Genomic DNA, 27,707 nt, shown 5'->3' with positions numbered 1-27,707 from the left:
GAGCTTCTCATTCAATCACGATACTTACCGACCACAAGAATCTTTTATGCCTGAAAGGCGCACAATGTCTTAACCCTCGTCTGGCCAGATGGGCACTTTTCTTTTCCAGGTTCGACTTTAAACTCCAGTTCTGTCCGGGCTCTCAGAATCGCAAGGCCGATGCCCTTTACCCGCTCTTGGGAGCAAGAAAACGAGTCAGAGTCTTCAGACAAGCATCCTATTATTAATCCGTTGGCATTCTCCACGGTAGGGATGGACTCTACGCCCCCACCAGGGAAAAGTTTTGTGAAGCCGGTGTTAAGGAAGAAGCTCATGCATTGGGCCCATGCTTCCCGTTTTGCCGGACATACAGGCATTCAGAAAACCCTCGAGTTTATCTCTAGGTTCTACTGGTGGCCCACTCTGAAGAAGGACGTCAAGGAGTTTATTGCCTCTTGCCCAAAGTGTGCCCAACACAAAGTTACCCGCCAGTCTCCTGCGGGGCAACTGGTTCCATTATCTGTTCCCAGTCGACCGTGGACCCATTTGTCGATGGACTTTGTTACAGATCTGCCTATATGCAATAAGTTTAATACCATCTGGGTGGTAGTTGACCGGTTCACCAAGATGGCACATTTCATACCCCTCACCGGTCTTCCGTCAGCTTCCAAGTTGGCTCAAGTGTTTATCCAAGAAATCTTCCGACTTCACGGTCTTCCTGAAGAGATCATCTTCGATCGTGGAGTACAATTTGTAGCCAAATTTTGGCGAAGTTTGTGTCAAGCCCTCCAAGTCAAGTTAAAGTTTTCTACGGCTTACCATCCTCAGACCAATGGTCAAACCGAGAGGGTGAATCAGGACTTGGAGCCCTTCCTCCGCATTTACGTGTCTTCCTCCCAAGATGACTGGGTTCAACTCCTTCCTTGGGCCGAGTTTAGCCACAACAATCAATACCATTCCTCATCCTCCTCAACACCATTCTTCATCAACTATGGATTTCACCCTAAGGTTCCAGAATTCCAACCGCTTCCAGCAACTTCTGTTCCAGCAGTGGATGTCACCTTGCGTCAGTTTTCAAACAACTGGAAGAATGTCCGCGCAGCCCTGCTTAAAGCCTCATTTAGGTAGAAGAAGTTTGCAGATAGGAAGCGTAGAGCGGTTCCTGCTCTCAAGGTGGGTGATCGAGTATGGTTGTCCACGAAGAATTTGAGGTTGATATACCCAGGACATTCCATGTTTCCCTGTTGAAACCGCTGATCCTGAATCGGTTTCATTCTGCACTTCCTCCAACTCCTAAAGTTCTGACTCAACGGGGAATCGAGTATGAGGTGGCCAAGATTCTGGACTCACGTTTCCGTTAAGGTCAGTTGCAGTATCTTATTGACTGGAAGGGCTATGGTCCTGAAGAACGCTCTTGGACCAATGCGTCTGATGTCCATGCTCCTGCCTTGGTCCGGAATTTCCACTCGAAGTTTCCTCTAAAGCCTAAGAAGTGTCCTGGGGCCACTCCTAAAGGGGGGGGTGCTGTCACGATCCGGGTATCTGGACGCCATTACCTGCCTTTCAGATGTCTCCAGAGGCTCGCTCAGCGTTCCAAGGCCGGATCTCGTCTGTGTCCACATGCTGCACATCCCTCCTGTCACGCTGAGATGCTGTTACAGCGGCGCCATGTTTAAATCCTGCATGGCGTCTCCCGTCCTCCGCGGCCTCCGCCGCCGCTCCTGTGTTATAGGTGCAGGTTGTCAGTGTGGTGTTCCATGCCTGCCGCGGCCTCCGTTGTCATCCACGAGTATCAGCATACATTTCTCAGTCTGGCATCTCCTGTCCTCTGCGGCCGGAGCCGCCATTGCAGTTATGTTTCCACATGGTTTCCTAAACCAGTTTTCCCTCCAAGTTCTAACATGGGCGCAGCCATGTTGGATTCAATCACATGTTTCAGTTCCTCCAATCCACTGCCTGGAAATCTGCATAATTGCCCAGCCAATACCTGCATTGCTGCAGGTATAAGTATCCTGTGCCAGCAAATGGTCAGTGCTTTGTTTGTCATACCTTGTTCCAGTCTCTCTCCTGTGGTTGTGTTTCCAGGTTCCAGCTCCTGTCTCCAGCATCCACCAAAGAGACCCGCACCTGCCTACCATCCTGCGGTGCAGCCTGACTCTGCAGTCCTCCGTGGCTGATCCAGCTTCCAGCTATTTCATCTGCTTCCAGCAGTATCCACTACCACCGGTAATCATCCTTCAATTTCTCTGTTTCCACGCTTCCTAGCATCTTACTATATTCACTCCGTGTTTCATCACCTGGCTGGTTCCACCCAGCATTCATTCAGTGACTTTATCATCTGACTGATTCCATTCCGCATCCACTCCGTGTCTTACCACCTGGCTGGTTCCATCCAGCAATTACAACAGCTGATTCAAGTTACCAACTTCATCTGTTCCATCTACTGGCATGTTCCTTGGATATCTTCACTACTACAGCCAGGCCTGGTAAGGTTATTCCATCTAAGGACTGTAACAGCTGTTCTTACCTACCAGTGTCCTGTGTAACCATTTCATGGTCAGAGTGCTCCAGGAATCATATTTATCATTGCCATTATTTACCTTGAATGCTGTTTGTTTACACGGAGTCTGTTAATAAACTTTTATTTTGACTTTTACCTGGTTGTCATGGTCACACATTCGGGTTTCCTTTTAACACTTACATGTCCAGGGGTCTGATTAAACCTCCCCGGTTTAAGTTCCTCTCAGCCCCTACAACTGAGGCTTTCTCCTGTCAGCCAAAACCCTCAGTTGTGACACCGGGGACGGAGCCAGCATCGAGGTCGGATGCAGAGGCGTGACCCTTTCACACCGCACAGTGACCCGTGTCGATCTGGCAATATAGCGGGTGTGTGGTGCGGTGTGAAAGGGGTATTAACAAGAATATCACTCATTGCTAAATCTGCACCATAGTGGGTTTGTTCATCTCTTTACTGGAACACAAAAGAACTGTACCATATACATCTACTAAACTACAACATTAAAGAAAAAACACATGTTACTGTAAATCAATCAACTTGTTTTCAGAAAGAAATTATTGTGACTATGCAACTGATGCGAGGCATACCGTGGATTTAAAGCATACCAACCACAATAGCAACAACTGCTAATTAAAAAGCTAAAAAAAACCACAGAAAACAAATAAATTTGTATATTATGAAAGAGAAATGATCACTTAAATTAATATTCCCACTCAAATAGATCAGGTCTACTACTTAATTTTCATTATATTGAACGTATATGCACATGGGATGCAAAAATAAACCTGGATTAACGCTTACCATATCCTGCAGTAATTTAATGCCTGCGGCTAATTAAATAGCTTTATGCTGCGGATGAGTGCATTTTCAATGGAAAATACAGCTCGCATGAAAAAGGTGCTGATCACTCATTAAGTCATGTTAAAAAGGCCAAATGCATTGTGTGTAATGTTAGGACTGAAACACACACGGCGGTTCCCGCCGCCCGGCAAAATCCCGCCCAGCTTTTTACCGCTGCCGTGCTGCAGAGATACATGCAGCGCAATGTGTCCTTTCACATGGCACGGCCCCGGCTCGGCTGCCGGGTTGCAGCCGGAAATATCCACTGGAAGGTCCGGCTGCCGGGCTGGGGCCGTGCCGTCTTTGTAGGCAGAGAACCGTGTGTGTGAAGGGGAGCTTTCACACACAATGTTTTTTTTTTTGTCCCTCCCAAAATGGCCGCCGGCTCAGAGGAGACAGTTATTAAAGATACTAGAGCCTCCTCTAGTATCTTTAATAACTGTCTCCTCTGAGGCGGCGGCCATCTTAAGAGGGACATTTGCAATAGCCTGCTTGCGCTGGGCAGTGGGAACACAGTGGCAGTAGCGGCGGACGGATGGTGGTGGGCAGACGGACGGCGGCGGGCGGGCAGTGGCATGAGCGGCCCGGGCCCACAGCACCCCTCTGATGGCGGGCCTGCATACACACATCCATTTTTGGTGATTTCCTTGGATGGGCAGTGACATTTGTAAAATCGGTTTTTAGCAAGTACCTGGGACCTAAGGAGAAGCTACCTGCCAAGTTTTAAAATTGTAGGCCTTGTGGTTTAAGAGATATTGTGATGAGTCAATCAGTGAGTCAATCTCCTTTTTTGCCTTTTATATACACTGCTCAAAAAAATACAGGGAACACTAAAATAACACATCCTAGATCTGAATGAATGAAATATATTTATTAAATACTTTGTTCTTTACATATTGAATGTGCTGACAACAAAATCACACAAAAATTATCAATGGAAATCAAATTTATTAACCCATGGAGGTCTGGATTTGGAGTCACCCTTAAAATGAAAGTGGAAAAACACACTACAGGCTGATCCAACTTTGATGTAATGTCCTTAAAACAAGTCAAAATGAGGCTCAGTAGTGTGTGTGGCCTCCACGTGCCTGTATGACCTCCCTGCAATGCCTGGGCATGCTCCTGATGAGGTAGCGGATGGTCTCCTGAGGGATCTCCTCCCAGACCTGGACTAAAGCATCCGCCAACTCCTGGACAGTCTGTGGTGTAACGTGGTATTGGTGGATGGAGCGAGATGATGTCCCAAATGTGCTCAATTGGATTCAGGTCTGGGGAATGGGCGGGCCAGTCCACAGCATAAATGCCTTCGTCTTGCAGGAACTGCTGACACACTCCAGCCACATGACATCTAGCATTGTCATGCATTAGGAGGAACCCAGGGCCAACCGTACCAGCATATGGTCTCACAAGGGGTCTGAGGATCTCATCTCGGTACCTAATGGCAGTCAGGCTACCTCTGGCGAGCACATGGAGGGCTGTGCGGCCCCCCAAAGAAATGCTACCCCACACCATTACTGACCCAAAGCCAAACCGGTCATGCTGGAGGATGTTGCAGGCAGCAGAACGTTCTCCTTGGCGTCTCCAGACTCTATCACGTCTGTCACATGTGCTCAGTGAGAACCTGCTTTCATCTGTGAAGAGCACAGGGCGCCAGTTGTGAATTTGCCAATCTTGGTGTTCTCTGGCAAATGCCAAATGTCCTGCACGGTGTTGGGTTGTAAGCACAATCCCCACCTGTGGACGTCGGGCCCTCTTACCACCCTCATGGAGTCTGTTTCTGATCGTTTGAGTAGACACATGCACATTTGTGGCTTGCTGGAGGTCATTTTGCAGGGCTCTGACCGTGCTCCTCCTGTTCCTCCTTGCACAAAGGCGGAGGTAGTGGTCCTGCTGCTGGGTTGTTGCTCTCCTACGGCCTCCTCCACGTCTCCTGATGTACTGGCCTGTCTCCTGGTAGCGCCTCCATGCTCTGGACACTACGCTGACAGACACAGCAAACCTTCTTGCCACAGCTCGCATTGATGTGCCATCCTGGATGAGCTGCACTACCTGAGCCAATTGTGTGGGTTGTAGGGAGGTCATACAGGCACGTGGAGGCCACACACACTACTGAGCCTCATTTTGACTTGTTTTAAGGACATTACATTAAAGTTGGATCAGCCTGTAGTGTGTTTTTCCACTTTAATTTTGAGGGTGACTCCAAATCCAGACCTCCATGGGTTAATACATTTGATTTCCATTGATGATTTTTGTGTGATTTTGTTGTCAGCACATTCAACCATGTAAAGAACAAAGTATTTAATAAGAATATTTTATTCATTCAGATCTAGGATGTGTTATTTTAGTGTTCCCTTTATTTTTTTGAGTAGTGTATATAGATTACACTGCACACACGGCCACTTTGTACACATTATTGGTCATTGCTATTTTTAGTCATTGCAATTATAGTGTAGCACGATATAGGGTACTATTTGCAGCAAGATATACAATTGCCGTTACCCCTGCACACACTGTTACCCTGCATAGATTACAGGGCATTTAGATGACCATGGTATGCAGTGCTTAAAGTGGTCCTAGAGAGGTGGTGGAACTCACCCCCCTTCCCACGGTGGCAATTCAACAAAGGTATTCCGCGCGGCGTAAAAAGGGGCGTGGTCTCAAAAAAGGGGCGTGTTACACAATAGTAATAACGCCCACAGTAGTAGCACCCCATAATACACATAATGCCTACAGCAGTAGCGCCTCTTATACAATGCCCACAGTGGTAGCGCCCCTTATATAGAGCCCATAGTAGTGGTGCCCCTTATGCAATGCTCGCAATAGCAGTGCCCCTTATGACCCCAGGATTGATGCCCCTTATGAAGTGCCCCCTTTACAATGCCCTCATTAGTAGTGCCCCCAGTAGTAATGCCCTTAATGGTAATGCCCCCAGTCGTTTAGCCCCTGTAGTTATGCCCCCTTGTAGTTTAGCCCCCAGTAGTAATGCCTCCAAGTAGTAATGCCCCCAGTAGTTTAACCCCTGTAGTTACGCCCCCAGTAGTAATGCCACTGTAGTTATGCCCCAAGTAGTAATGCCCTCCTGTAGTTTGCCCCCTGTAGTTTGCACCCAGTAGTAATGTCTCCCAGTAGTAATGCCCCCAGTAGTAATGCCCCCAGTAGATGCCCCTCTGTAGTTTGCCCCCCAGTAGTAATGCCCCCCCAGTAGTAATACCCTCCTGTAGTAATGTCCCCCAGTAGTAATGCCCCCCAGTAGTAATGTCCCCCAGTAAATGCCCCCCAGTAGATGCCCCTCAGTAGTAATGCCCTCCTGTAGTTTGCCCCCTTGTAGTAATGTCCCCCAGTAGTACTGCCCCTCAGTAGTCTGTCCCCCAGTAGTAATGCCCTTCTGTAGTAATGTCCCCCAGTAGTAATGCCCCCCAGTAAATGCCCCCCAGTAGATGCCCCTCAGTAGCTTGGCCCCCAGTAGTAATGCCCTCCTGTAGTTTGCCCCCTTGTAGTAATGTCCCCCAGTAGTACTGCCCCTCAGTAGTCTGTCCCCCAGTAGTAATGCCCTTCTGTAGTTTGCCCCCTGTAGTTTGCTCCCAGTAGTAATGTCCCCCAGTAAATGCCCCCCAGTAGTAATGACCCCAGTAGATGCCCCTCTGTAGTTTGCCCACCAGTAGTAATGCCCCCCCAGTAGTAATAACCTCCTGTAGTAATGTCCCCCAGTAGTAATGCCCCCCAGTAGTAATGTCCCCCAGTAAATGCCCCCCAGTAGATGCCCCTCAGTAGTAATGCCCTCCTGTAGTTTGCCCCCTTGTAGTAATGTCCCCCAGTAGTACTGCCCCTCAGTAGTCTGTCCCCCAGTAGTAATGCCCTTCTGTAGTAATGTCCCCCAGTAGTAATGCCCCCCAGTAAATGCCCCCCAGTAGCTTGTCCCCCAGTAGTAATGCCCTCCTGTAGTTTGCCCCCTTGTAGTAATGTCCCCCAGTAGTACTGCCCCTCAGTAGTCTGTCCCCCAGTAGTAATGCCCTTCTGTAGTTTGCCCCCTGTAGTTTGCTCCCAGTAGTAATGTCCCCCAGTAAATGCCCCCCAGTAGTAATGACCCCAGTAGATGCCCCTCTGTAGTTTGCCCACCAGTAGTAATGTCCCCCAGTAAATGCCCCCCAGTAGATGCCCCTCAGTAGTAATGCCCTCCTGTAGTTTGCCCCCTTGTAGTAATGTCCCCCAGTAGTACTGCCCCTCAGTAGTCTGTCCCCCAGTAGTAATGCCCTTCTGTAGTAATGTCCCCCAGTAGTAATGCCCCCCAGTAAATGCCCCCCAGTAGATGCCCCTCAGTAGCTTGGCCCCCAGTAGTAATGCCCTCCTGTAGTTTGCCCCCTTGTAGTAATGTCCCCCAGTAGTACTGCCCCTCAGTAGTCTGTCCCCCAGTAGTAATGCCCTTCTGTAGTTTGCCCCCTGTAGTTTGCTCCCAGTAGTAATGTCCCCCAGTAAATGCCCCCCAGTAGTAATGACCCCAGTAGATGCCCCTCTGTAGTTTGCCCACCAGTAGTAATGCCCCCCCAGTAGTAATACCCTCCTGTAGTAATGTCCCCCAGTAGTAATGCCCCCCAGTAGTAATGTCCCCCAGTAAATGCCCCCCAGTAGATGCCCCTCAGTAGTAATGCCCTCCTGTAGTTTGCCCCCTTGTAGTAATGTCCCCCAGTAGTACTGCCCCTCAGTAGTCTGTCCCCCAGTAGTAATGCCCTTCTGTAGTAATGTCCCCCAGTAGTAATGCCCCCCAGTAAATGCCCCCCAGTAGCTTGCCCCCCAGTAGTAATGCCCTCCTGTAGTTTGCCCCCTTGTAGTAATGTCCCCCAGTAGTACTGCCCCTCAGTAGTCTGTCCCCCAGTAGTAATGCCCTTCTGTAGTTTGCCCCCTGTAGTTTGCTCCCAGTAGTAATGTCCCCCAGTAAATGCCCCCCAGTAGTAATGACCCCAGTAGATGCCCCTCAGTAGTTTGCCCCCCCAGTAATAATGCCCCCGTAGTAATGACCTCTCAGTAGTTTGCCCCCCAGCTGCTACACAAATAAAAAAAAATTAAAAAACACAGCACACACCATACTTACCAAGCCCCGCTCCGTGTCCGGCCGCTGCAGTCCTCTCGTCGCCCGCTCCTCTGCACTATGAGAGAGACGTCATGACGTCTCTCCCATAGCGCGCACTGACTGAGCCGGAAGGCGGAGCTCAGTACTGAGCTCCTGCCTCCGGCTGCCGCTGTGCGGGAAGACGGGCGCCGCGGGCGCCCGTCATCTCCCTGCAGCGACGGGGGACACATCGCCGGTTTAGGTGAGCCAGAGGAGGCGGAACTGACGGAACGCAGTTCCGCCCCGTTCCGGCTCACTTTAACCCCTGATGGTATGGTAGATATGACTGCCCTATACAGTGACTTATTAAAACTGGTTGATACAATCCACCTCATTCAAGAATTTATGCACATTTCATGCAGCATATGCAGATTATTAAAAATGAGTCTGTGTTAATTTTGATAAAAGATCGAATCTGATCCATTTGTGTCATTACATGTGGATACATGTGGTGGTGTTTCATACATCCAATTCACCGCCACAATGCTATATGACAGCATCTATATAAAGTCCCCATTGGAATTATTAGACTGCTTAGGCTCTTACCTTGACGGCAGTATTATAATAACTACATTGAAACAGCTTAATTATAATATATTCTCTGGCATAACTGTGGCACATTTGGAATACCACAGCACATTTGGATATCATTTCTACAATTTATAGACCATTAATTTGTGACAGACATGCTATAATTATTATTGTGCTTAAATTGGTCCTTAAATCAGGAAGATTATACATATTAGTCATATTAATCAAACCTGCTTATTGATCTCTCTCTCTCTCTATCTATCTATCTATCTATCTATCTATCTATATATATTTATTTATTTTTTTGGTTGGGGGTGGGGGCTGCCTATTTGGCCAGTCCTGGGCCCCATAATTTCCGATGGCAGCCCTGTGTGTATGTATGTATGTATGTATGTATGTATATATGTATGTTCCAGCATAACTCCGGAATGCCTACAGCAATTTACACCAAACTTGGTACACATATGATTTACAATCTGGGAACAAACACTGTGGGGGTAACACACCCCTATCACCCCTAAGGGTGAGGCAGCAGCACAGAGTATTTCTGCAGACAGCATAAGTATGGAATGCATGGAGCAATTTACATCAAACTTGGTACACATATGACTTACAATCTGGGAACAAACACTGTGGGGGTAAGACAACCCTAGCACCAATAGGGTTGGGACAGCAGCACAGAGTATTTCAGGAGACAGCATAACTCTGGAATGCCTGAACCAATTTACACCAAACTTGTTACACATATGACTTACAACCGGGGAACAAACACTGTGGGGGTAACACACCCCTAGCACCCCTAGGGGTGAGGCAGCAGCACAGACTATATCAGGACATGCATGATATGTCAGTGATGACAGGGCTTCATATGATAGTGGCAGTGACATGGGCCCTCATTCCGAGTCGTTCGCTCGGTATTTTTCATCGCATCGCAATGAAAATCCGCTTAGTACGCATGCGCAATATTCGCACTGCGACTGCGCCAAGTAATTTAACAATGAAGATAGTATTTTTACTCACGGCTTTTTCATCGCTCCGGCGATCGTAATGTGATTGACAGGAAATGGGTGTTACTGGGCGGAAACACGGCGTTTTATGGGCGTGTGGCTGAAAACGCTACCGTTTCCGGGAAAAACGCAGGAGTGGCCGGAGAAACGGGGGAGTGGTTGGGCGAACGCTGGGTGTGTTTGTGACGTCAAACCAGGAACGACAAGCACTGAACTGATCGCACAGGCAGAGTAAGTGTGGAGCTACTCTAAAACTGCTAAGTAGTTTGTGATCGCAATATTGCGAATACATCGGTCGCAATTTTAAGATGCTAAGATACACTCCCAGTAGGCGGCGGCTTAGCGTGTGTAACTCTGCTAAATTCGCCTTGCGACCGATCAACTCGGAATGAGGGCCATGATGTGAGGAGAGGAATGGAGGTAGTAGGAAGCTACACACTGAGAGTCATATAGTGGGAGGAGCAGGGTCCCCAGCAACACAGAGTATACTAGGAGATGCATGATATGTCAGGCAGGACACGGCTGCATGTGACAGGGGCAGTGACATGATGTCAGGAGGGAAATGGAGGTAGCACGTACCCACATACTGACAGTTATATAGTGGAAGTAGCAGGGTTCCCCAGCAGCACAGAGCAGTAATTTACCATCGTCATCCCGTAGCGAAGCATGGGTATTCAGCCAGAAGCTTATATGCTTAAGCCATATGTGAGTGTACCACAGTATATGAAGAGTAACAGCAATTTGACCGCGTATGCAGTGTGACAACTTATGTGCTTAAATAACATAACAGTATTCCTCAAACAATGTTGTCATTATAGAACTCCCACATATATTCATATGTTATAGTCTCATAGTTATAGAGTTGAATGTATGATCACATAATGTATTGAAAACACATTGCTATAGAACCGATGCGCATTTCGCTCATATAGGCTTCCTCAGGGCACTATAGTCGCATCTGATGTCTAATCTTTTAGCAGTCCGAGCTTCGGGGGATAAGGAAAGCTGTGGGTTCCCTTCTCTACACTGGCTACAGTCAAAGCAATTTCATAACCGTTTCCATTCAATTCCATATTAATGCATTATACAATATTAGTGGCAAATACTGACAGGCCCTGATTCTGAGTTGAAAGCAAAGATAAAAAGAGCAAGTAACTTTACGCCTTGGCAAAACCATGCTGCACTGTAGGTGGGCAGTCCGAGCTTTGGGGGATAAGGAAAGCTGTGGCTTCCCTTCTCTACACTGGCTACAGTCAAAGCAATTTCATAACCGTTTCCATTCAATTCCATATTAATGCATTATACGATATTAGTGGCAAATACTGACAGGCCCTGATTCTGAGTTGAAAGCAAAGATTAAAAGAGCAAGTAACTTTACGTCTTGGCAAAACCATGCTGCACTGTAGGTGGGGCAGATTTATAGGAGCATATTCGTTTTGGAGCGTATTTTTCAAAAATCTCGCACTGCAGGTTTTTCCCGCTGGTGCGAGAGTTTTGGTATTCATTTTAGTGCAGCTTTTTTCTTTATTTCATGTGCTGCTCAATTTTCTCTTGAGCACCATCATAGCAAGTTCAATTTTCCTAAAATCAATATTTTACGGAAAATTGTCAAGACTTGCTTTGGAACACTAATGATTAATTAAGCAATTGTGAGTTTCCAATTAGATTAATTAGTCCATAATTACTTACCTTCTGCAGTGCTGCCCCCCTCCTCCGCTTCCCAAAGTTGTCTCTCCTCCAGCGTCGAAGACAGCCGGGCCTCCAAGCAGGGGTGTATCTAGGGGCATGAGCGCCCCTGGCAAAGTAAGAGAATGGTGCCCCCCCCCCCACCCCAAGGGACACAGAGTGGGAGTTCCTGGGAGGCAGAGCAGGCAGGGACACTGAGGGGGGATTTTTAGGTAGGGGGAAGTTAAGGACACTGAAGGGGAGTTATAGTTATAGTGATGTGGAGGGATGCTGAGGGGGAGTTACAGGGAAGTTGAGGACAGGGATTCCAAGGGGGAGTTACAGGATGGGGTGAGGGCTGGGATGCTGAGGGGGAGCTACAGGAGGTGGTGAGGTCAGGGATGCTGAGGGGGGAGTTACAGGGAGGGTGAGGGCAGGTATGCTGAGGGAGGAGTTACAGGGAGGGTGAGGGCAGGTATGCTGAGGGGGAGTTAAAGGAGGTGGTGAGAGCAGGGATGCTGAGGGGGGAGTTACAGGGAGGATGATGACAGGTATGCTGAGGGGGGAGTTACAGGGAGGGTGAGGGCAGGTATGCTGAGGGGGGAGTTACAGGAAGGGTGGGGGCAGGTATGCTGAGGGGGGAGTTACAGGGAGGGTGAGGGCAGGTATGCTGAGGGAGGAGTTACAGGAAGGATGGGGGCAGGTATGCTGAGGGGGGAGTTACAGGGAGGGTGAGGGCAGGTATGCTAAAGGGGAGTTACAGGGAGGGTGAGGGCAGGTAGGCTGAGTGGGGAGTTACAGGAGGTGGTGAGGGCAGGTATGCTGAAGGGGAGATACAGGAGGTGGTGAGGGCAGGGATGCTGAGGGGGAGTTATAGGGAGGATGAGGGCAGGTATGCTGAGTGGGGAGTTACAGGAGGTGGTGAGGGCAGGGATGCTGAGGGAGGAGCTACAGGGAGGGTGAAGTCATGGAGTCACAGGTAAGGGACACAAAGGTGCAGTGTTGTGGAGGTGAAGCAGAGTAGAGAGCAGTAGGAGCAGGGAGGGATCTTATAACTCAGGGAGCAGCTGACAAATAGTGCCTCACCTCACTACAGGACTCTCGGATGAAGCAGAATCACTTCCAGGATTAACAAGGTGGTGGGCGGTGGCAGCTCTTCTGAAAACACTGGGCACGGACCAACCTGCATACACAGTGTCCAGGAGCCAGCCACAGCATGGAGCAAGAAGAGTTAGAGACCGCTTGTCACATGCAGTGGGTGGTTTTAGGCATTCTCCAGGTCCTAATCACATACACGGGAGAGGATCAGGGGCCATCTCCAGAGCCGCATCACGTGGGGAGCCAAGTGGAGCCGCTGATGAAAGAAAGCACTGCAGCTTTGATAGCGGGGGCAGGTGAGGGTACGGTACAACCACTCGAGTTGATTACTAGACTATGCCCCCTGTATCTCGCCTGAGCATTAAAGACGTTTCCTCCCCCTAGTGGGAAATCCGCCCCCCTGCGGTCACGGAGAGTGTTGATACACTAGTTCTGAGAGTCCTGGCTGCCGGACCATGTGGTATGAGAGCTTCTGTGTGTTTCTACCCCCTGGCCACAGGTGGCACCACCAGGTGGCGCCCCCTTAACTGGCGCCCCTGGCAAGTGCCATCCTGGCCAATATGTAGATACGCCCCTGCTTCCAAGGACCCCAGACACACTCCACTACACTACCCTACCTGCACTACACTAGTCATCAACCTGCACTTGATTCCCGTATGCACTGCACTACATTACACATCACTTCACTACACTACCCTTAACCCTGCACCCCTTCCCGCATGCACTACATTAGTGCTTACCCTGTACTCGGTACCCGCATGCACTGCACTACACATTACTTCACTACACTACCCCTAACCCTGCACCCACTTCCTGCACGAACTATACAAACCTTACCCCTAACCCTGCACCCCCTCTATGCACACTGCACTACCCATAACCCAACCATGGGCAAATGCAGGATTTCTGGATGGGGGGTGGGGGTAGCCCCCCTGATGTCAGTCCTGTTACCCCTAACTTTGCACCTCCTCCCCGCATACACTGCACTACCCCTAACCCTGTACCCGCTCCCCACACACTGCACTACACTACACTTCCTCTAACCCTGCACCCAATTCCCACACGCACTATGCTGTGTGACACTTACTCGACCCCTGCACTCTCTCCCCGTACACACTGCATTACAACACGCTACCCTGGATTTAGTGATGAGGGTGCCCCTAGGCACAACAGTTATGGCCCCCCCTAATTTTATTATTTTTATTAATTGGTTATAAGCCCTCATTTGATGACAGCCAATTTAATAAAATAATAAAAACCACTAACTATGACATTCTAATTCTAATTATGTATACATATTTACTAAGTAGGACAGCTCAGAAGGGCAGTATGTGCATGACCTACCCATTTACACTACAATCAAGATGGCATATGGTACAATACTGTGGAAATATTTTGCAGTTACTGGAACTTTTTGGGCCGACAGTATCAACACAAGCATCCAACTGCCGACCCCAAACAAGTACCACTCCTAGGCACGTGCTTCACATGCCTAATGGGAAATTCACCACTGTCCCTAACCCTGCATCTGCTCTCCACACACTCTGCACTAAACTACACTACACTAGGGATGGCCATCGACCACCGATGATTCCTAATCATCTATGGTTTATGGCCGATGTTGAATGTTTTTGCCATGGATGGGAGAGAACCAGATGGTTTCCCTCCATCAATGGCACAGCATAAACAAATATTTTTTTTGCAAGGTGCCGGGAATCGGAGCATAGCTCCACCTCCGACACCAGTGAAGCCCCGCCCCTGGGCTGTGATTGGTCCGCAGGTCATTCACTGAAATAACAGGGATGACCATCAATGAGTGAAACCATCGATGATCTCCCATAGCATAGTTGGTGACCATCAATGGCCACTCACAGTTTTTTCATTGATGGCAACCATCGATGATGAACACACCAATGGCCATCACTACACTACACTCCTACCCCTGCACCCTCTCCCTGCACACAGCATTGGTAGCTGCATGTTAATTTAAAAAAAAACTAATACATGTATTTGCACCAATTACAAAGTTACTTGTTTTTTGCTTTGTGCCAATCTCAGAGTCAGCCCCATAATATTCAACTGTCAACACTTTGATTAGCAAAATTTCGGAAGCCTACAGATGTAGCCACCTTTATCTTGACCGATTCTCCGCCTAGACGGACGTTTAGTCACGCTAAGGCAATAGCTTAGCTTGCTGAGTTTAATCACAGGCAGGCGCGTTGAGGCGATTCTAGATACTCAGCATGCATTACACATCTCCACCACTGGGTGGCTAATGCTCCACTAATCCAGTACTTTCGATCGTATAGCGGCGGATTGATCTACAGCTCTGGCAAATGGTCAGTGACGACTGTAATGTTAATAGATGGGGACCAATGGTCAGACGGTGAGAGTTCTCAATATAAATAAACAGTTTATACAGACACAAACGAACATGTTAAAACACTTGTGTATGCAGACGCAAGATTGTGTATGGAGACGCAACTAATTGTGTAAAAGGAAGTATGTACAATGCATAAATACCGTGCTTTTGAAATACATGTACAGTATGAGCGTCCGAGTTCCCGTGACATTCACTTTATTATAAATTTTTTTTCTTTGTTTTACATTCAATGGAAGAGTGCACACAGGTTTTTACATAAATCTTGTCTTGTAACCTGATCGGAACTGCCTACCTGTCTACTGCATGAACTGTGCAGGCTCCCAGGGGGAAGGGAAAAGTGGGATGGCGGTAGGGCGAGGCAGTGGAAAATACCATGTTCAAAGAACGGGCCAATGCTGAAGGAGCGTCAGAATCCCCTAGCTAAAATACACAGGGTCGATAGGGATAAGCGAGGTCTATGCACATAACAATACACCAGACCCCATGGCATCACAAAGTGACAAAATGTCCGAGGCACATGAAACCCCGCCTTGTAGCATTATGTGCATAGACCTTGCTTAACCCTATCACCCCTGTGTATTTTAGCTAGGGGATTCCAACGCTCCTTCAGTACTGCCCCGAAGCCTGCAAAACCTGTGTCGTCACTCGCTCCATAGCTGAGTGCTGACACAAGGTGGATGTTCATGTGCCTTAGACATTTTGTCACTTTGTGATGCAATGGGGTCTGGGGTATCGTTAAGTGCATAGACCTCGCTTATCCCTATCGAAACTGTGTATTTTTGCTAGGGGATTCTGACGCTCCTCCAGCATTGCCCCGTGACCTACAAAATCTGTGCTGTTACTTGCTCCATAGCCGAGGGCCTCCATGGGGCAAGGAGTCACAGGCGGTAGCCATTTAAATTGAGTCTGCCCTGCTACAGAATTGTATGTGTACCGTATGGTGCATAGAACCTTAACAGTACAACCACTCCTGCAGCTTTGCCCTGGTTTATGTGAATAACTCCCTCCCTGTCTACTGCATGACTTGTGCAGGCTCCCAGGGGGGAAGGGCGATGGGCTAGCGGGAGGCGGTGGAAAATACCGTGCTTTTGAAATGCAAGTACTGTATGAGTCCGAGTCCCCAGTATGTTCTTCTAGTGTACTAATTAGCACGAACAGCTTGTAACGTACAGTGGAAAGTTTAATCTTTCTATGTATAATGGAGAGATAAAAGCTCCTCCCTAAGATCCTAGATGCCAAATCACCATCCTTAGTATCTCTGTACAGTATGTTCTACTAGTGTACTAATTAGCACGAGCAGCTTTTAACTGGATGCCAAATCACCGTACTTAGTATCTCTATACATTATGTTCTATTAGGGTACTAATTAGCACGAACAGCTTGTAACGTACAGCGGCAAGTTTAATCCTTCTATGTATAATGGAGAGAGATAAAAGCTCCTCAGTAAGTTCCTGGATGCCGTACTTAGTATCTCTGTACAGTATGTTCTATTAGGGTACTAATTAGCTGTTCATGCTAATTAGTACCCTAATAGAAAATACTATACAGAGATACTAAGGACAGTGATTTGGCAACCAGGAACTTAGGGAGGAGCTTTTATCTCTCTATATTATACATAGAAAGATTAAACTTGCCACTGTACGTTACAAGCTGTTCGTGCTAATTAGTACACTAGTAGAACATACTGTACAGAGATACTAAGTACAGTGATTTGGCATCCAGGAACTTAGGGAGGAGCTTTTATCTCTCTCCATTGTAATCTTTCTAAGTATAATGGAGAGAGATAAAAGCTCCTCCCTAAGTTCCTGGGTGCCAAATCACTGTCCGTAGTATCTCTGTACAGTATGTTCTACTAGTGTACTAATTAGCACGAGCAGCTTGTAACGTACAGTGGCAGGTTTGATCTTTATATGTATAATGTAGAGAGATAAAAGCTCCTCCCTAAGTTCCTGGTTGCCAAATCACCGTCCTTAGTATCTCTGTATAGTATTTTCTATTAGGGTACTAATTAGCACGAACAGCTAATTAGTACCCTAATAGAACATACTGTACACAGATACTAAGGATGGTGATTTGGCATCCAGGAACTTACTGGGGAGCTTTTATCTTTCTCCATTAAACATAGAAAGATTAAACTTGCCGCTTTACATTACAAGCTGTTTGTGCTAATTAGTACCCTAATAGAACATACTGCACAGAGATACTAAGTACGGTGATTTGGCATCCAGTTAAAAGCTGTTCGTGCTAATTAGTACACTAGTAAAACATACTGTACAAAGATACTAAGGACAGTGATTTGGCATCTAGGAAATTAGAGAGGAGCTTTTATCTCTCCATTATACATAGAAAGATTAAACTTGCCACCGTACGTTATAAGCTGTTCGTGCTAATTAGTACACTAGTAGAACATAGAGTACAGAGATACTAAGGACGGTGATTTGGCACCCAGGAATTTAGGGAGGAGCTTTTATCTCTCTCCATTATACTTAGAAAGATTACAATGGAGAGAGATTAAAGCTCCTCCCTAAATTTGTGGATGCCAAATCACTGTACTTAGTATCTCTGTACAGTATGTTCTACTAGTGTACTAATTAGCACGAACAGCTTGTAACGTACAGTGGCAAGTGTAATTTTTCTAAGTATAATGGAGAGAGATTAAAGCTCCTCCCTAAGTTTGTGGATGCCAAATCACTGTACTTAGTATCTCTGTACAGTATGTTCTACTAGTGTACTAATTAGCACGAACAGCTTGTAACGTACAGTGTCAGGTTTGATCTTTCTATGTATAATGTAGAGAGATAAAAGCTCCTCCCTAAGTTCCTGGTTGCCAAATCACCGTCCTTAGTATCTCTGTATAGTATTTTCTATTAGGGTACTAATTAGCACGAACAGCTAATTAGTACCCTACTAGAACATACTGTACAGAGATACTAAGTATGGTGATTTGACATCCAGGAACTTAGGGAGGAGCTTTTATCTCTCTCCATTATACATAGAAAGATTAAACTTGCCGCTGTACGTTACAAGCTGTTCGTGCTAATTAGTACCCTAATAGAACATACTGTACAGAGATACTAAGTACGGTGATTTGGCATCCAGTTAAAAGCTGTTCGTGCTAATTAGTACACTAGTAGAACATACTGTACAGAGATACTAAGGACGGTGATTTGGAATCTAGGAACTTAGGGAGGAGCTTTTATCTCTCCATTATACATAGAAAGATTAAACTTGCCACTGTACGTTACAATCTGTTCGTGCTAATTAGTACACTAGTAGAACATAGAGTACAAAGATACTAAGGATGGTGATTTGGCACCCAGGAATTTAGGGAGGAGTTTTTATCTCTCTCCATTATGCTTAGAAAGATTACAATGGAGAGAGATTAAAGCTCCTCCCTAAGTTCGTGGATGCCAAATCACTGTACTTTGTATCTCTGTACAGTATGTTCTACTAGTGTACTAATTAGCACGAACAGCTTGTAACGTACAGTGGCAAGTGTAATTTTTCTAAGTATAATGGAGAGAGATAAAAACTCCTCCCTATGTTCCTGGATATCAAATTACCATGCTTAGCCTTTCTGTACAGTATTTCCTATCTAGCCAGAAACCCTGCTTCCTGTGCAAGCTAGGCGGACAACTGGAGGGGACCCGATACACGGTTGCTTCCCTTTCCAGTGTCACATAAACTAGTGGTTGGTCTGCCCCAAAAGCCCCAAAAGCCAAGAGTCTCCTCTTTTGTATGGTACCAGTCCTGAGTCTCTGGGACACCCAGAACCAGAGATATCAGTACGCAAATTGGACCCATTTTCCCATAGACTATAATGGGCTCGTTAATTCAGACCCACCATGGGTTCTGACGCTTGCCATGAGCCTTGTGGGGGTCACAGAAACTTGAGGTTGGTACCCTCCGGTAGCTAATTATCTCCCCTTCCATACCAACCTAGCGATGAAGGCTCCCACCTCCCACGCTGAGAGTCCCAGGTTTGAGTCCCAAAGTGCCAACCTTTTTTTTTTCTTTATATGTTCCCGTGACATTCACTTTATTATTTGTTTTCTTTGTTATGCATTCAATGAAAGGGTGCACACAGGTTTCACATAAATCAAAGTAAATCTGCAGCAGCGATTCACAGCAGTAATGAGTATAAATTAGTGTATTCCGACGCAACTAACTGAGCAACACAGTACTGTAGATCGTCGGCATTTGTGTATTGTACCTGACCTGAACTCCCTCCCTGTCCACTGCATGACCTGTGCAGGCTCCCAGGGGGGAAGGGTGATGGGGGTAGGGAGAGGCGGTAGAAAATACTGTGCTTTTGAAATACAAGTATTAGCGTCCGAGTCACCTAAGGCATAAACCAACACCAATGGGAAGGAAGTGCCAACCTTTTTTTTGTGTTCCTGTAACATTCACTTTATTATTTTTTTTTCTTTTTTTATACATTCAATGAAAGGGTGCACACAGGTTTCACATAAATCAGAGTGGGCAGGGGATTTTCCTACATACAGTAATATACTGTTGCACATGTCTTGTAACCTGATCGGAACTCCCTCCCTGTCTACTGCATGTACTTTGCAGGCTCCCAGAGGGGAAGGGGAAAGTGGGATGGGGGTAGGGCGAGGCAGTGGAAAATACCATGTTCAAAGAAAAGGCATAATCAAAACCATGGGGAACTTTGCGGTGTATCGTTATGTGCATAGACCTCGCTTATCCCTATCACCCCTGTATATTTTAGCAAGGGGATTCTGACGCTCCTTCAGCATTACTCTGTAGCCTGCAAAACCTATGCCGTTGCTCGCTCCATAGCTGAGTACTGCCACAAGGCAGGGGTTCATGTGCCTCGGACATTTTGTCACTTTACGATGCGATGGGTCCGGTGTATCATTATGTACATAGACCTCGCTTATCCCTATCGCCCCTGTGTATTTTAGCTAGGGGATTCTGATGCTCCTTCAGCATTGCCCCGTAGCCTGCAAAATCTGTGCTGTTACTTGCTCCATAGCCGAGTGCCTCCATGGAGCTAGGAGTCACAGGCGGTAGCCATTTCAATTGAGTCTGCCCTGCTATAGAATTGTATGTGTACCGTACGGTGCATAGAACCTTGACAGTAGAAACTCTCCTGCAGCTTTGACCTGCTTCATGTAAAACTTGTGTTTTGTCAGTTTGCTATGCGAGCGAGCCCGGTGTAACGTAATGTGCATAGACCTCGCTTATCTCTATCTCTATCGCCCCTGTCTATTTTGGCTAGGGGATTGTGACGCTCCTTCAGCATTGCCCCGTAGCCTGCAAAACTTATGCCATCTCTCACTCCATATCCGAGTGCTGCCTGCCACGTGGTGGGGGTTGAGGGGCGGCGGCCATTTTGCCAGTGTGCTATGTGATTGAGTCCGGTGTACCGTAATGTGCATAGACCTCGCTTATTCCTATCGCCCCTGTGTATTTTATCTAGGGGATTGTGACGCTCCTTCAGCATTGCCCCATAGCCTGCAAAATCTGGACGGTTACTTGCTCTGTAGCCTAGGGCCTCCGTGGGGCAAGGAGTCATAGGTGGTAGCCATTTCTATTGAGTCTGCCCTGCTACAGAATTGTATGTGTACTGTACGGTGCATAGAACCTTAACAGTAGAACCGCTCCTGCAGCTTTGCCCTGGTTTATGTGAATAAAAAAAATAATAAAGTGTCTGGAAAAAACTAACATGCATTCGTACTTTAGGAATCGAACTCGGGACTCTGAGTATAGGAAGCAGAACAATAAACCACTTCGCCGCAGACAGATGAATAAATCCATTGGTTTTGATTATGCTGTAATGGCTACGGGATTAGGACGCTAATATACTGTACAAAATTCCTAATCTCAAGAGGCAATAGTGAACTTCTAACACGTCCATTTACGACAGTGTACACTACTGGTTTTATGTTGTTTTGTCTGCTCACATATTCATAAAGTACTGTAGATGGATCATATACTGTATGCTGTACTATTTGCATCTGTACCGTATATACTGTATTAAATAATGCAGCGTAATGAGTATTTACTGTATTAAATAATGCAGCGTAATGAGTATTTACTGTATGCAGCGTAATGAGACGCTTAGTAAAGTAGTCCTTATTATATATTTCAGTATTGTATTTTACGGGAGACAACACGCATGTGCAGTGGTGATTGTAAAAAGCGACATCTGGTGGAAGATCGCAGGTATTACACGTAAAGGTAACGCCAAACGCTCTGTCTGCCTCCGTGCGATTAGGTACGCCTCTCTGTGACTAGACGCGCCTCCCTACGCCCCGGTACGCTGCGTATGCTCGATCGGGACAAACGCCTCAGCCAGTCAAGATAAAGGTGGCTACATCTGTACCTGTCGACATCTTTACTGTCCGTTTTGAGACTGCATACCCCGACTTATGCAGGTTAACTGGTACATGGGGAATTCATGTTTAGCCATCTTTCAAATTCAATATAGGCATTCAAGATTGTTCATTCACTTGCTGTAACTTGCTTATTCCATGTTCCTTTACATTTACAGATGACATCCTCTAATATTTTTGGGCCTTACATAAACAGCACAGAGCTGAAGTCATTACTTAGCTCATGCTGGAAGGATGCACAACTTAGTAACCAACAGTAACATTCTAATTATAAACATTTAACGACTAGTTTCCTATTTTACTAGCCTTCATAAAATAAGCTTAATGTGAAGCAGAACTCCACTGTTCTGAAACATAACAGCAACTCTATCAGACGACGCTCTAATTACAACTGTCACCATGACAAGTACGCTTTCATTGTGGGAATCTATACCAACCATGTTCCAATGGCTCAGTTACTATGTGCCAGGAGGCAGTGCGCTTTGATTGTCCATACATGAAGAATTATGAGCATATGTTGACTGCCGAACAGGATCAGATTGCTGTCAAAATGGGATATAAATATTCCCGGGAAGGAAACATTACTGTAGGTAAAATAGAAGTTAATATCACATGAAAGTGTGTTGGCGGATTTATTTATATATGAAGTTGTTAGCTAAAAATCTAATCTACATTAAAATGTGTAATTTTTTAGTATCCTGTAATGAGTTTTAAATCACTTTATTTATTTGTTTTTAAATTAGATTATTATTATTTGCAAATAGTTCTTTTCACTTTTGTAAAAAAAAATGTTTATATTGAAAGAGAATACACAATACACAATATCAATAGACATGGCATAACAACACATGTCAAAGAAAAATAAGATATATATACTCCATCAAGGAGAGATACAATAACCTATTTCCAATAGGAAGAGATGTGGGGCCTAATTCAGAGTTGATCCCAGCAGCAAATTTGTTAGCAGTGGGGGTGGGGCAGATGTAACATGTGCAGAGAGAGTTAGATTTGGGTGGGGTGTGTTCAAACTGAAATCTAAATTGCAGTGTAAAAATAAAGAAGCCAGTATTTACCCTGCACAGAAACAAAATAACCCACCCAAATCTAACTCTCTCTGCAAATGTTACATCTCCCCCCCCCCCTTGCAGTGCACATGGTTTTGCCCAACTGCTAACCAATTTGCTGCTGCGATCAACTCTGAATTACCCCCGTAAATCAGTGTAAAAGATATCAGTAGGTCAGAAAGTCCCAACTAATAAGGGGAGAGAACAAAGACTCATTACAGAAATAGGATACATGAAGCAATATGAGGACAAGCAGGTCCAGATTAACAATGGGGCGGATGGAGCTCCAGCTCCAGACCTCCACATAAAAATAGGCCCATCATCATGACAGCATGATGATAACCAACCATCAGCTGGCAACACGGTCAGCCATAAATCAGAATTATTAAAATTGCATTTCTATTTTCAACACAAAATTATGCAATTTTTGCACTTTTATATATTTAGGGAGACATTGGCACTGATAGTGTACAGGGTCTACATGGTGTACAGGGTCTACGCGGCATTGGCCTCACCTCCTCTATTTCTCATAATAGGCCCTTAAACATTTTCAGCTCCAAGCCCATGAGGCCCTTAATCCGGCCCTGAGGACAAGTATAAACAACCTACGCAGCGCCAGATATACTAAGCTTTGAAAAGTCATAAAGTGGAGAGTGATAAAGTACCAGCCAATCAGCTCCTAGCAGTCATTTTTCAAACACAGCCTATAATATGGCATTTAGAAGCTGATTGGTTGGTACTTTATCACTCTCCATTTTATCACTTTTCAAGGCTTAGTACATCTCCCCCTAAGTCAGAAATGGTCACACATTAGATCGGGGTTGGTCCCTCTGGCCACCACCTCCATATTATACCATGTTGTCATCCTGACTGCTTTTCTGACATACAGTAATCCCTAGTAGACAATGGCAAAATAGCTAAATATGGGAGCCAGGTTGTAAAAAGGATTGTAAAAAAATAAATAAATAAAAATCAGCCCTGGGTTATTTTCCCATTTTGAAAAGAGGTATATATTTAAATGACATTGCTTGCAGTGTACAATGATATAGTCCCAGCAGTTTCTCCTGGGGCTTCTGCATTTCTATACTTCAGCATTGGTAAATATAGGCAATAGAAAATCCACCATGAAACCCACATTTGAGAGCTGACTGGTGCTGTTTTGTGACAGAAGAGAAATAGGTCATGGTTACACTCGTTTGGGGGCCAACTAGCAACTCAGTCGCTCGCCTGGAGTGTGGCTCTGCCTCCTATGGCTGTAGGGCACAGTAATCCTACCCATGCAAATTTGCTAAATTAGGGGGGAAATGTATCAAAGCTTGGAGAGAGATAAAGTGGACGGAGATAAAGTACCAAACGTTCATTTCATGTCAAAAACAGCCTATAAAATAACAGATATGAACTGATGATTATTGGTAGGTACTTTGGGGATCATTCTGACCCGTTCGTACACAGCGGTTCTTCGCTGTGGTGCGAACGGGTTGGGACTGCGGCTTTGCGGCACCCGCAATGTGACGCCGCCAGCGCTGAAAGTGATCGCAGCGGCGATCGCAAGAAGATTGACAGTGGGGAGTTGTTCCGGGGCGTCTACTCACCGTTTTCCAGGCGTGGAAGTCCGAACGCAGGCGTGTCTAGGAGTTTGGAGGGCGGATGTCTGACGCCAATCCCGGGACCTTCATTGCTGGATCCGTCGCACAGGGTAAGTAGGTCTGACCCTGGTCTTGTTTTGCAGGAAACTTTTTTAGCATAGCAGGGCTGCACAAGCGTTCGCAGCCCTGCTATGCTAAAATACACTCCCCCATAGGCGGCGTCAAGTTGATCGCACAAGCATCAAAAAGTTGCTACGTGCGATCAACTCAGAATTACCACTTTTATGTCTTCTCATTTAATCTCTCACCAATCTTTCATGAATCTCCTCCTCTGTGTGAAGTGATTTTGTTAAAAATGTTCCTAAATAATACATTTCTCAAATTTCCCATATTAAGTTGAGCTGTCAAAGCAACAAGGAGGTGACAGTGTGTTCTATGCAATAAAGGTTATGTCAAAGCGCTATGAGGGGAAGGGGAAGATACCAGTATGTTTATTTACAGCTCTTTTTTGAATTAATGAGATGAGTGTCCGGAATTTTTTTATTTTTTTAAGCAGTATGTTTGGATTCCATATATATGCCTTCTGGGGTGTCCTCAGCAGATAGTTATAAGCTAGCTTTCCCTATCTATACCTTGCTGTAGTGGTAACTTCTGGCTCCCGTGGCTGGTTTCCAAGCTCCTGCTTCACAATATTCACGGCCGAATTGCGGGTTTCGAAGCACTTCCGGTCGCGGCAATGACGTACTTCCGGTCACACGGTCCAACGCGCTTCATGCCTCAGCACTTAGTCATGACTAAGTGCTGAGGCATGAAACGCGTTGGACCGTGTGACCGGAAGTACGTCATTGTGGCGACCGGAAGTGATTCGAAACCCGCAATTCGGCCATGAATATAGTTAGCAGGAGCTTGGAAACCAGCCACGGGAGCCAGAAGTTACCACTACAGCAAGGTATAGATAGGGAAAGCTAGCTTATAACTATCTGCTGAGGACACCCCAGAAGGCATATATATGGAATCCAAACATACTGCTTAAAAAAAATAAAAAAAAAATTCCGGACACTCATCTCATTAATTCAAAAAAGAGCTGTAAACATACTGGTATCTTCCCCTTCCCCCTTCCCCTTCCCCTCATAGCGCTTTGACATAACCTTTATTGCTAATTTTAAAACAAAAAGTCGAAGCAGCTCACATATACAGGCGCAGAACGGGGAATTTTTTATACCCCAGTGTGTTCTATGCGTCATTCATAAAAAATATACTCCAGATTCATAACTCTGGGATGCACATGACCCTTTCCATCCAAACTGTCTGCTGCAAACATCCCAATTACTTTATAATTACAGTCATCTATGTTGATCTAATTAGATGATTTTTAATACGATAACTAGAAAAAAACAACACTTCACATGGCAGCTCTCCATTTCCACATCTATGTATTAGTGAGAATCCAGTCATACTGCACCCTCAGGAAGGAGACGCAAGACATATCATTGGCTAAACTTCCCCTCAAGTCTAAATTTAGTAACTTGTATGTTATTCTTGTTAAAAGGACAGGCACTCTGCGCTGCCACTGTCCTTTTACTATAACATATTGGGCACTAGGACCCAGAGTCTGCAGGGAGGTGCAACCTTAACTCTGATGTGCTACTGCGCATGTGCAGATTTCAGCTCCACGTGCAGTAATCAGTTCCTGGAGGCGAGACACCTATTAGCTGCAAGACCCTATGTTTGATACCACTGCTTGTTAACCCCTGCATTACCATCAGAGCAGGATTAAGGGAGGGTGGGGGATCTGGGTGTAAGTACCCCCGGGCCCCTCAGTCTGAGAGAGCCCCCCTGCCACCAGCCACAGATCGGATCTCTGTTACAGATCCGATCCGCAGCTCTGAGTTTCCTCGCTGGCACTGAGTGTCACCACTGCCGCCGGCGCCGCAGAGCTTTGCTGGGTTGCTTGGTGACGATGCAGCTGACCAATGGGGTGTGCATCTGTAGCCTGCGGCTCTGTTACTTGACTGGAGCGCAGGCTGAAGGAAAACATGGAGGCAGGAGCGTGAGCTGTAGCCGCAGCCTGTGGAGGTGAATGCACTCCGAGGAGAGCAGAAGATCTCTCCCTCTGCTCCTGTACTGTGTCACTCACAACCTGTTTTTGTCAACAGCAGGACAAAGAGAGGCTTTTTTATGAACATTTTTTTATATTAAGGTTCTGGGTCATATATATATATATATATATATACAGTGGCGTAACTAGAAATTTTTCTCCCCCAAGCCAAAAAATTCTTCGGCGCCCCCCCCCCCCCCCCCCCCCACTCATGCTCCATAATTGGGAGCAAGAAAGGGATAAATATGCGCGCGCTGCAAAAAGGGGTGTGGTTTCATTGGAATGGGCGTGGTTTCGCATAAAGGGGCGTGGCATTGCAGGAAAAGACTACCTTATACCCCAGTTTTGCAACCTGCACGCCCATACGTTGGCCACTACAGGAAAGAAAAATGATCCTGATTCATGCCCCTTACATTATTTGTAATTTTTCCTCCTTATAGTAATGCCCAGTATACATTATGCCACATACTGCAATGGCCCTTAGACATTATGCCGCACACAATAATGCACATGACACAATATGCATATACTGTAATGCCCCCGACACATTATGCCACACACCGTAATGCCTGTGACACATTATGCCACACACCGTAATGCCTGTGACACATTATGACAGGAATTGCAATGCCCGTTATACATTATGCTACACACTGCAATGCCCCTGATACATTATAGCACATACAATGTCTGTGACACATTATGACACACCACAATGTCCGTGATACATTATGCCACACACTGCAATGCCCGATACATTATAGCACATACAATGCCTGTGACACATTATGCCACACACTGCAATGACCTTGAGACATTATACCACAATGCCCGTGATATAGTATACCATACACCGTAATGCCTGTGACACATACCGCAATGCCCTGCCCGTTATACCCTATGCCACACACCGCAATGCCAGTTATGTATTATGCCACACTGCAATGACCCTGAGACATTATACCACATAACACAATGCCCGTGATATCGTATACCACACACCGTAATGCCTGACACATTATGACACACACCGCAATGTCCGTGATACATTATGCCACACACTGCAATGACCCTGAGACATTATACCACATATCACAATGCCCGCGATAAAGTATACCATACACCGTAATGCCTGTGACACATTATGACACACACCGCAATGTCCGTGATACATTATGCCACACACCGTAATGCCCATTACACATTAAGTCCTACAGTAAGGCTTCTAATTACTTTTCAATTACCTGCTCGTTGTCAGGGGTTTCATGCTCAGGGTGTCATGCTCGTTGCCAGGGGTTTCATGCACTGGGCGTCATGCTCGTTGCCAGGTGTTTCATGCACTGGGTGTCATGCTCGTTGCTAGGAGGTAGTCCTTGTTGCTAGGGCTGTGCTCCCAGTGCCACATATGTCCCCAGTGCCAGATATTCCCCCACGGTGCCAGGTACTCACATGCCCCAGTGCCAAATATAGCC

The sequence above is a fragment of the Pseudophryne corroboree genome, chromosome 6 (assembly GCF_028390025.1).
Source record: "Pseudophryne corroboree isolate aPseCor3 chromosome 6, aPseCor3.hap2, whole genome shotgun sequence".
Classification (NCBI taxonomy): Eukaryota; Metazoa; Chordata; class Amphibia; order Anura; family Myobatrachidae; genus Pseudophryne; species Pseudophryne corroboree.
Note: the sequence above shows the minus strand (reverse complement) of the source record.